Below are 11,660 nucleotides of genomic sequence, written 5' to 3'. Positions count from 1 at the left end.
GGTTCAGAGATATTAAGTGACTTACACATAGTCACACATGTCAGTAAGAGAGAGAAGTAGATTTTAAACCCAGATCCTCTGACTACAGAGCCATTGTTCTTCCCACCATGACATGGTGGAGTCAAGGGCTCAGAGCCTATTTCAGATACTAGATCTATAACCCTGGGCACTGTGCAGGGTTCTTTCTCTCTTCAAATTTCCTTTCTTTTGTTTGTTTGGGTTTGGGTTTTTTTTTTTTATCTTAAAAGTATTTTATTATTTTCCAGTTACATGTAAACGATAGTTTTCAACATTTGGTTTTTTAAAAAAATATTTCTAGTTCCAAATTTTTCTCCCTCCTTCCCTTCCCTCCCCCCTCCCCAAGACAGAAAACAATCTGATATAGGTTATATATGTACAATCACATTAAATGTATTCCCACATTAGTCATGTTGTAAAAGAAGAATCAGAACAAAAGGGAAAAACCTAAAAAAGAAAACAACAACAACAAAGTAGAAACAGTATGGTCCAATGTGCATTCAGGTTCCACAGTTCTTTTTTCTGGATGTGGAGAGCATTTTCTATCATGAGTCCTTTGGAATTATCTTGGATCATCAAATTTCCTTTCTTTAAAAAATTATAATGTTTTTATGTTTGAATGTACTCTCTAACAATACTCCTTCATAGAGTCTTTCCCTGTAACAAAGCAATAATTAAGCAAAATAGACCCAGTGCGACAGTATGTGCAGCATTCTATGCCCATATTCTACCAACTCTCTATTGAAAGGAAGAAAATTTATTCCACTATCAGTCCTGTCTCTCCTCAGATTTTCCTAAAGCACTTTGTCTGGATCTCTCTTTTGCCCTCACCATTCCCTACCTTAGGACCCTTTTCTGTTTCCAAGTTTAGTTTGGGGGTAATCATAATTATACAAATGATAAGTTCCCATTCCAATGCATCTATAAAAACGACACATAATCCTAGCCAGAATGCTGGAGACAAAATGGGATGGAGTCTGCACACATGATTTGACCAGAGCCCCAGGAGAGGAAGAACCTTGACTAGTACAAACCAGAAAATGCTCTGTAGCTTATAGCCTTAAAGAATTGCCTAGAGCAGTGAGAAGTTAAGGAACTTGCCAGTATATGTCAGAAGCTGGACTGTGAAGCCAGGTCTTCCGGTTTTGAGGGAAGCTGTCAATCTTCTGAACCTTACTGCCTTTTGGGGAGGAATAGCCAGGTAAAGAATAATGGGAGAAATCAAGCCAAGGAATCATTCTCACCCCATCCCCACTTAACTCTCCCTACAGAGCTCAGGCAGCACAGTGCAGGGGAAAGAGTCCTGGATTTGGAGATTATTATTATTAATAGATGGCTAGTATTTATATGGGCAGCTAGGTGGCCCAGTGGACAGAGCACTGGGCCTGGAGTCAGGAAGAGCTAAGTTCAAATCCAGTCTCAGACAGTTACTAGCTGTGTGACCCTAGGCAAGTCATTTCACCCTGTTTGCTTCAGTGTCCTCATGTGTAAAATGCGATGGAAAAGGAAAGGGCAAGCCACTGCAGTACCTTTGCCAAGAAAACCCTGGATGGGTTCCCGAAAAGTTAGACGCTACTAAACAAGAGCAAAACAAAGCATTTATGTAGCATAGGTAAGCTCTCTCGGCTGTAAAGTGAAGGCACTCGTCCCGATGTCTTCTGGGTCCGATACAGTTCTAAGTCTCAGATCCCAATGATCCAAGTGGAGAGAGCTGGGTTTGGAGGCAGAAGACTGGCTTCGAAACCCGGCCTCGCAGGAGCCTTCTCTCTCTCTCAATTCATGGTTCTGATGGCGACAGCCCCACTTTCAGCTCTAGACCCGCGACCCTAGGCGCTCTCCACGGCCCGCAGCAGGCGTGTGGGTAAGAGACAGTAGCAGCCCAGCCCGGCTGCCCGCTCTCTCCTCGCCTCTCTCCGCCGCTCTCCGGGGCTGGGGGGTTTGAATCTTCCCGCCTCTCAGAACGCTGGCCACCAATCAGAACCTTCCCTGATGACATCACCACGTTGACCTGCACAGCCTCCTGGGGAATGGAGTTCAGAGCGTGTCTCCCTTAGAGTGGTGCCCCCAAAGCATCACGGGAAACGAAGTCCCGAGGGCGTGCCCTCCTTTGCCAGGGCCGCGAAGTGTAACCAAAGTGAGACGGAAGGGGCAGACGTGGGATTCGAACCTGGACTCGCTGACCCCACGCCCGGAGCTCTTTCCCCGCCCCCCTTTTGGCGCTCCCCCACCCCAGGCGTGTGAGTGGGCGCACTCGGGGAACGCATAAAGTTCTCGTTTTTTAAAAAAAGTGTGTGGAGGAGGGGGAAGGGGAGGGCCGAGGAGGCCGCCAGCCAATCGGAGGCGGGAGGCTTCACTGGCCCCTCCCCGTCCCTTCCGCTTCCGCCTTTGCTGCTGCCGCTGCCTGAGGGGCCGGAGCCGGAGGCCAGTGAGCTAGAGTGCGGTCGCTGCGGATCCTGTGCCAGGGCTGGGGGATGGTGTGGGGCTCCCCAGGTGAGTGGACGAGCTAATGCCGGACGACCCCTACCCTGCCACCCCCCTTCTCTGTCCGAGCCCTCGGAGTCCCGTGACCTCTCCCGTGGGGTGCCGCAGCACCCCCTCCCCCGCTCCTTACCCCCACATGGGACTGCAGACCCCCCCTTCTTGTGACCTCCCCCGACGGGAGACTGTAGACGCCCCCCCTCCGTATGACTCCCCCTCCCACGCGACTGCAGACCCCCCCCTCCTCTGTGTGACCTCCGTCCCCAACATAGTTCTGCAGATCCATTCCCGTGTGACCTCTGCCATCGACGTGAGACTGTAGACGCCCCCCCTCCTGTCACCCCCTCCATGGGACTGCAGACCCCCCCATAAGGGATTGCAGATCCTCCCCTTCTTGTGACCTCCCCCAATGTGAGACTGTAGATGCCCCCGTCCTGTGACCCCCCCCCCATACGGGATTGCAGATGCCCCTCCTGTGACCCCCCCATAAGGGATTGCAGATCCCCCCTTTCCTGTGAACCTCTGACATGAGACTGTAGATGCCCCCTTCCTGTGACCCCCCTCCCATGGGACTGCAGACCTCCCCCATAAGGGATTGCAGATCCCCCCTTCTTGTGACCTCCGACATGAGACTGTAGATGCCCCCCCTCTCCATGTTAACCCCCACATTGGACCACAGACACCCCCCCCTTGTGTGATCTCTGCCCCCAACATGAGACTGCATACTCCCCCTTGTGTGACTCCCCCCCATGACTGCAGATCCCATGTGACCCCCCCATATAGGACTGCAGACTCTTCCATATGACCCCCCAACATGGGACTGCAGCCCCCCCCCCATTATCCCCTATAGGACTGCAGGATCCCTGTGTGATCTCTCCCCCCCCCCAGGTGACTGCAGGACCTTTCCCTGTCACTGCCCCCTCCCATGAAGATCTTTAGGATCCCCCTGTAATACACACACACACACACACACACACAACATGAGGTTGCAGGATCCCCCCACTCCCTGTCACTTCCCATACGGGGGCTACAGGACTCCCTATGTCCTCTTGGGCTCTGTCATTCTCGTATGAGGCTGCAGGACAACCCCTCCCTGAGACCTCCCATATGGGGCTGCTGGACTCCTCATGTTCTCCCTAGGCCCTTGGGATGCTTCCCCCTCACTGTGAGAGTGCAGACCCTGCTGTGTCCTTATAGATTCCTGTGAACTTCCCCCCCCACACACACACACAGCATGGGGCTACAGATCTCTGCCATCGTGCCCTCACAATGCAGCGCTTTAAGCTCTGTCCTGCCCCTCTCCCGCTCAGCACCTGTGAGTGCCAGCCAGCCTGTCACCTTTGCAGGCTTCTCCCTGAGCCTTTTGGCCCTGTCCCCTGCTCTTGGCCCGGGGGCAGCCCACTCCCTCATCCCCCATTTTCTCCTTTCTCTTGCGATCCCCCCTTGCCCCCACAACAGTGTCTCTGCTGCTACCTTTCTCCCAAGTATCTCTACACCCTCCTCCTCATCCCTAACCCTTCCCCTGCAGTGAGGGGCTATAGGCCTGTCCCCCTTCAGGTTCTCCTAGGCTTCTGGCCCCCTCCCTCCATCTGCAGACTGTCTCCTCTCTGAAGAGTTCCTCCCAGGCCTCCTAGAGCAGGCGATGCCTCACTTAACCCCCTGCTCTTCCCCTGTCCCCGCTTAGGCCCCGAGACCCTCCCTCCCCCCCCACCTTGGGGTCTCTCTCACTCCAGGCAGGGCTGCTGGAGGGCATGGAAGGCCCAAGGCTTAGCTCTGGGTCAGAGCAAAGGGAGCAGAGCTGGCTGGCAATGAGCTCATCTGGGGCAGCCGAGCAGGGCGGACACTTCAGGGACGTTGTGTTCAGGTCTGGGCCCCAGGGCTGAGAGGACTTTGGTGACCCGGACAGCGTCCCGAGGTGGGAGCCGGGATGGTCAGGTTCACGGAGCTGGAGTGTGGAGGGACATCAGGGGCACCTAGTGCAGCCCCTTCACTTACAGATGAGGAAACTGGTGCCAGGTTTGACTTGCCCAAGAGTCAAAGATAGGATCTGACCCAAGGCCTCTAACCTGCAGTGGCTCCTCCAAATGCCCGGCTTGTCTTCTGAGGCCTCCCTCCCTGACACCCGCCGGCCTCCCAGCTGCTCCATTCATTCTTCTCTGGCTGGCCGTCCCCTGGAATTCTGTTCCTCCTGTGCCTCTGGTTTTCCCAGCTCCCTTTGAGTCCCCACTCGAAGCCCATCTACCAGAAGCCCCCCCCCCCCCCAGGCGGAGTACCTTCCCTCTTTGGGTTATTTCTGGGTTATCCCGTGTAGAGCTTGCTTATGCACACTGATTGGCTCCTTGTCTCACCCTTTAGATTGGGAGCCCCTTGGGGACAGGGACTGCCTTGTCCTTTTTGTATCCCCAGTGCCTGGCATGGAGCTTAATAAATGCTTACTGACTGACTGACTGACTGACTACAGAGCCAGCGTTCTTTCCATTGTGAAGGGGCTCTGCTCCATCCCACCCTCCCCTGGTTGGAGGGTCTCTCAGTGTGTGTGTGGAGCAAGCAGAAAGGCTAGAAGGTGGCAGAGAGAAAGTAGATTCCACCTTCCTGTTTGTGTGAGAAGCCAAAGACCAGGAACAAACAAACAACTGTAGCTCCTACCCTCAAGGAGCATTTTCCTGAGTCCCCTCTGACTACTCTTTCTTGGCAGAGATACTGAAGTGTTTGCCGTTTCCTTCCCCAGTATGTCCCCATTTTACAGATGAGGGACTGAGGCAAACGGGGTGAAGTGACTTGCCCAGGGTCACACAGCTAGTAAGTGTCAGGCCAGATTGGAACTTGGATCTTCCTGACTCCAGGCCCAGTGTATCCAGCTGCCCCACGATATGTATACACAGAGTAACCACTGCGCCAGCTGCTATAGTGTGGCAGTTGTGTACTGAGAGGCAGATCTTGTAGACAGGTTAGTTGTGTCCTCTGATACATCCTGACTGTGTGACTGTGCTCTCACTTGGCCTCTCAGGGAAGCTCTATGGGGAGTTTCCTATACAGATGAAATCACTGGTTACACCCAGACAGTGTCTGGGGTAACTCGGGTGGGACCCTGGACATCTGAGCCGATGCCTCCTGGGGGAGGTGGTGCTCCAGCTGGCCTTCGAGGGGAGCTGGAGGAAGAGATGTCTGGTCATGGGGAATGAGCACAAAGGCACAGTGGCCTGCTCGGGGAGGGAGTGGGCTGCTCTTACCTGAGGTCTTCAGGTGCAGACTGGGTAGTTACTTGTTGGGGCTGCTGAAGGGATTCTTATGAAAAGTCCGGGGTGGGACTGGATGACCCTTGACATCCCTTCTCCCTCTGGGTGGCTTCTGAGTTCTGCCTGGGAAGTGGCTTGGTTTGCCCCACTCCTATCAGATGAGGTATTTCTAAAGCCCTAGCACAGTGCCTGGCACAGCTGCGATGGAAATGATGTTGTTGTTATTGCTAATGGCCAAATATCCGGGGTGCTGGAAGTCCTGCTTAGAGTCCTTCTGGCAGCCTTTGATAGCAACTGCATAAATAATGTCCCCATTTTACAGGTGAGGAAACTGATTCTGGGAAGTGACCTTGCCTAAAGACAAGCAGTGTGTGCCCCGAGGAACCTGAACAAATCTAGGTTCAGGGGCCCCTCAGACAGTGCTCTTTACCTTGCCCTTCCTTGCTGTGGGCTCTGGAGTGGGGAAAGAATAAAGAGGTCCAGACCCTGGCACCAGTGTCCAGCTGTCCCCATCTAGTCTAACCTTTGTTTCTTACAGGACAGAGTCACTGGGGGATTAAGGAAGCAGAGCCAGAGGGGATCCCAGGTCCAGAGAGAGAGAGAGATCCAGGAAGGGTTGGCCAAGGAGAGCCCCAGAGTGCGGCCCAGCCTTGGGCAGGCACCTGAGGAAATGGAGCGAGTGGCGTGCTCTTTGTTCCAGACTTAGATCTTTTAGCAGGGAGGCGGCTGAGTTGTGTCCCTCGGGAGGGGGTGTCTGTTTGTCTTACAAGTCGGGTCTATTAATGGATCAATTTCGTTCTGGAGGGAGACTCTCCAGGGCTGCTTCTCTTCTTTGCCTGAGAAGCAGCAGTGTAGGAGAAAGCATCCTGGGCTTAGTCAGAAGACCTGGGTTTGAGTCTTGACCCTAAGCACTTCCTAGTTACGTGACTCTGGGTAGGTCACTTTGAATCTTCCTTTTCGGATCTGTGAAATGGGGTAAAAACTATACTCTCAGCTTTATAGGCTTGTTGTGAGGAGATGCTTTTCAGGTCACTTTGAATCTTCCTTTTCGGATCTGTGAAATGGGGTAAAAACTATACTCTCAGCTTTATAGGCTTGTTGTGAGGAGATGCTTTTCACACCTTGTGTTGAAAGTTACATGATGATTTATCATCTCTGTCAGTGATCTGGATGGGGGAGGGTGGTATTTCTCAGCTTTCCAATGATACAAAGCCTGGAGGGGTAGCTAAGAATTAGAATTCAGAAAGGTCCAATAGGCTTCAAGAAGGGGCTGGAACCCGGAAGACAATAGGACAGGGATAATAGTGACCCATTTATGCACTTAAAAGATGATGGTCACAGCTTGGCGGCCAATCACAAGAAAATGACTTGAGGCCTCAGACACTTAACACTTACTAGCTGTGTGACCCTGGGCAAGTCACTTAACCCCAATTGCCTCACTTAAAAAAAAAAAAATTACTTGAGGGAATGGTGGATGTTGGCCACAAGCATGGTGCAGATGGTGATACTGTCTTGTGCCAGGTGGGAAGATACGCACAGTAACCACAGAGTGAGAAGGTGCGGTGGGCTGCAACAGTGGCATCCTGGATTCATTCAAGGGGCAGATCCAAGAGGAAGATCATCTCATGTGAGGTTCTCTAGCTCCTGGTCTTTGTCAGGGGAACCTGCACAGCTTGGAGAGTGTTTAGGGACAGGGGCAAGGACTGACACTGGGAGATACCTGGAGATACTTAGCTGGGAGAAGAGGGAGACGTAAGAGTGGTCTCCAGAGATGTGAGAGACTGTGTGGGAGGAAAGACTGGTTCTGTTTTTAACTGTAGCCTCGTGCCAGTGAGGGGAGGGCTCTGGGCCAGGCCCTCGCCACCTCTCAGGTGGCCTCTTGTAGTGATGCTACCTCCAGCTCCCTTCTCTCCAAGCCACCTTCCAACCAGCTGTGGCATTGGTCCCCCTTCTGCTCAGGATGCTTCGGTGGCTCCCCATGACTGTTAGCATCCAATACAAACTTAGTGTTTCAGCTTGTCAAGCCTTTCGTCATCTGGCTCCAGGTGATCCAGCCAGACTGACCCACTGGTTCCTCATTCACAACCATCCATAGACCCCTTTCCTGCCTTTTAATGGACTGTCTCATACTGGGAGCACTCCCGCCTCACCTGTCTCTTACATCTCAAGCTCCCTTCAAGATTTAACTCCAGTGCCATCTCCTTCAAGAGATCTTTCTGGATTTCACCGGTGGTTGGTGTATTCCCACTACCCTCCACCACCCACCCCCATCTCTGTGTATTTTAAAATTCATCCTGTATTTACTTTGAACCTTCTCTTCCTTCCCAATAGCAAGTTTTTGTCTCACTTTTGTCTTTTGTGTGTGGGACGTCAATGCTGAATGAATGCCCCTGGATGGATTAAAGTTATAAGGACTCAGCCTGAAGCTGAAAGTACAAGAAAAGTGTAGCCGCCCTGCTGGAGCTGTCCAGCTGCTGAATGAAAAACTGGAAGCTCATCAGCTCTCAGTTCCTGGCAATATTGAGCCTGCAGCTGTACCACCATTGGCTTTGTAGGACAGATTAGTGCTGGAGATGGGAGGCTGTGTGGGATGGATTCTGAGATCCTGACTTGGCTAACGTTGGCCTCGGAGGCAGAAGAGCCGAGTTTAAAGTTTGGCCCTATCACTTCTTCACTGGGACTATGAGTAAGTTATCTTGCCTTTCTGATTCTCAGTCCTGTCCCTAAAATGGAGGAAGAGAATCCTGGGGCTACCCACCTCACCGAGTCGTTTTCTTAAGTGCCATATTGATATATGAGCTGGTCTTATTTCTCCTCCGTGCTTTGCCCACTCCAACCACTCATTCAGGCACACGTGGATCCTCACAGCCACAACTGGAATAGCTTCTAATGTATCTTCTGGCCTCCATCACCCACCCATACATTAGCCTTCCTAATGCATAATGATGTTGATCCCATTCAGATGTTCTGAAACCTTTCATTGCCTCTTGAATAAAATCCAAGCCCTTTAGCCCTACATTCAAGTCCTCCAATGGGTCTCTGACCTAAGCTGCCTTTTCAGCTTTATCTTATGCTACTTTTCCTTATCCGCTCAGTGCTCTAGCCAGATTGGACTAGATATGTCTCCCCTCATCATTCTTCAAGACCCTGTTTAAAATGCTTAAAATGAAAGATCATGAAGCCTTATTTGATCTGAGCCAGAAGTCATCATTCCCACTTTTCAGTCCTCATAGCGTGTTTTTGATGCGTTTCTTATTTGTGCATTATGCTTTTATTTGCCATACACCTGATTTCCCAGTCTGAATTATAAACTTGATGGCAGGTGTCTTTTGAGTATTTCTCTCCCACAGCTCCTTGCATATATTAGGTACCTTACGTTTGGTGAGTGAGTGAATATATTTTTATGCTCTGAATAACAGAATTCCAGTGGAATTGTGATGTAGTTTTGGAATGTCAAGAGCACTTCATTTAGCACATTTCATTCATTCCAAGTAAATATTGCCAGCTCCTGATTATGGTCATGAAAGAAGCAGGAGGGCAGATCATGGAAGATGGGATAATTCCAAAGTCCTTGGTTTGATATTGCAATTGGTTATTCTTCTGTTTGGCAGTTCCTTTTTTTTTTTTTTAGTGAGGCAGTTGGGGTTAAGTGACTTGCCCAGGATCACACAGCTAGTAAGTGTTAAGTGTCTGAGGCAGGATTTGAACTCAGGTACTCCTGACTCCAGGGCTGGTGCTCCATCCACTGCGCCATCTAGCTGCCCCCCGTTTGGCAGTTTCTTAAGGAGTTATTGAATGTTGTTTGCCCAAGGTCACCTGTTACATGAGACATTTTCTGGATTCCATTATCAGCGCCTCCCCCACCACGACATTGTCCTTATTTAGCATATACAAATATTAGTGCACATTTTCTCTCTGGATAGAATGGAAGTTCTTGAGGTTAAGGATGATTTCATTTTTTTCCCCTTTGTATCCCCATGTTAAGCACGTGTTAGGCTTAAATCCTTGTTTGATTCATGGTGATGGGGCATGAAGGAGAAGAAGTGGACTGGACAGTGATTAAAAAATGCTGTGGAAAAGTGGGTAAAGTAGGTGATTGTCATAGGAATGATAGTTAAGGTCACTATTGGAAGTTTATAATCTAGGATCTTGGGCAGTTAGATGGCAACACACACAGGGTGTGGAGTCAGGAAATGCTGAGCTCAAATCCAACCACAGCTGCTTACAAGTTGTGTGACCCTGGGCAAGTCACTTCACCCCGTTTGCCTCAGTTTCCTTATCTGTAAAATAAACTGAGAAAGGAAATGGCAAGCCATGCCTGTCTCTGCCAAAAAAAAAAACCCAAAGGGATTGAAGAGTCGATTGTAACTAAAAACAACTAAACCACAAAAGGATCGTTGGGGTGAGAAGACCGGGATTTGAATCTCAGCTTAAACTGATAACTGTAGTGGACCTAGGCAAATCACTTACATTTCCTGAGCTTCAGGTCCTTCATCTGTGAAATAGGAATAATGCTTGGATTAACCACCTCAGAGGGTTTTGGTGATGCCTGGACCTGTGATTTCCAGTTCTGAGTTCTGTTGGCAGCTCTTTTGGTGCTCACTAATGTGTATCTGTAGTTATTCTGGGATTTGTCAGTGTAGAGAGTTGCCTGTCTCCAGGTGCCTGGGCCAGTACAGCTCATGAAACCAGGTCCTCCCAGCTCTGAGGCCACTCAGCGCTCTGTGTAGCACCTCAGGCTACCTTGTTGGATTCTTGTGAAGAAAACCATTTGTAAAGCTAAACCTTCTTTATAGGATTGTGGATTTGAACTGGAAAGGACTCCAGAGGTCATCAAATTCAACCAGGAGGAGGCTGAGACCCATAGAGGTTATCTACCCCAGGTTGCCCAGGCACTAAGTATGAGCTGTTAGTAGATTCATAGAATTTTAGAACTAGAAGGGAAGTTAGCAGTTGTCTTAGTCTGTGCCCAGCTCTCAGAATTGTAGACTGTCATGAGTGACCTCCTTCCCTGGGCCTACAGAGCTGGGAAGTGGCAGGTAGAGGATTTCATCAAAGATCGCTGCCCTTAATTTCACCAGTGGAGAAAACTGAGTCCCTTCAGGCAAAGTGGTTTTCATGTAGTCACCAGGGAACTACAGACTCAGAAAGGGAAAACAGATGTTTGAGCCCATGTTAGCCTGAGAAATTGAGCACTTTCAGGATCATGGATCCAGGGAGGGACCTTCAAGGCCAGACCAATCCTCTTGTTTCACCAGTAAGGACATTGAGGCCCAGAGCAGTGAAGCGATTTGCCTAAGATAGTAGATGAAGTCTGACAAACAGGATGATCCCCCAAAACCTGGAAAGACTCATGAACTGATATACAGTGAAGTGAGCAGAGCTGGGAGGACATTGTGCATAGTGACAGCAGTATTGTTCTATGAGCAATTGTGAATGACTTAACTACTGTCAGCAATGCAATGATCCAAGACAGTCCCAAGGGGCTAATGAGGAAGCTTACTATGCACCCGCATAGAAAGAACTGATAAAAAGAGCACTTATGGATTGTACATATATAACCTGGTTGATGTCTTGTGGAGGGGGGAGGAGAGGGAGGGAGGGAGGGAGAAAAATCTGGAACTCTAAATCTTATGAAAATGAATGTTGAAAACTACCCTTACATGTAACTGGAAAAAATAAAATAAATGTTTGTTAAAGATAGTAGATGAAGTCAGTGGCTGAGACAGGTTTTGAACCCAGTCTTTCCTGAATTCAAACTCCAGTGTTCCTTCCACTCTTCCACACTGTCTCTGGTCTTTTAGTTTTCCTTTTCATAAAGAGCACATCCTTTCAGACTAACAAACGGAAACTGAATCCCCATGAACATCATCGTGTTCTCATCGAATAAAGTCAAGATAAAAAGAATAGCAACACGTATCAGCAGCT

At 49.9% G+C, this 11,660-nt stretch overlaps 1 protein-coding gene across 1 annotated transcript in view; it reads left to right on the top strand.

Moving 5' to 3' along the window:
- Positions 1-2,372: 2,372 nt before the first annotated feature.
- The window catches only part of UBE2F (ubiquitin conjugating enzyme E2 F (putative)), a 130,937-nt gene continuing 121,649 nt past the window's right edge, over positions 2,373-11,660 (top strand). The window contains exon 1 of the mRNA XM_043964521.1: positions 2,373-2,508. The gene's annotated coding sequence lies outside the window, so the exon portion shown is untranslated. The remainder of the gene's footprint in view (positions 2,509-11,660) is intronic.

This window comes from Dromiciops gliroides, chromosome 4, assembly GCF_019393635.1.
Source record: "Dromiciops gliroides isolate mDroGli1 chromosome 4, mDroGli1.pri, whole genome shotgun sequence".
Lineage (NCBI taxonomy): Eukaryota > Metazoa > Chordata > Mammalia > Microbiotheria > Microbiotheriidae > Dromiciops > Dromiciops gliroides.
The sequence above is the reverse complement of the archived record's forward strand: the minus strand, read 5'-3'. Positions and strand labels throughout refer to the sequence as shown.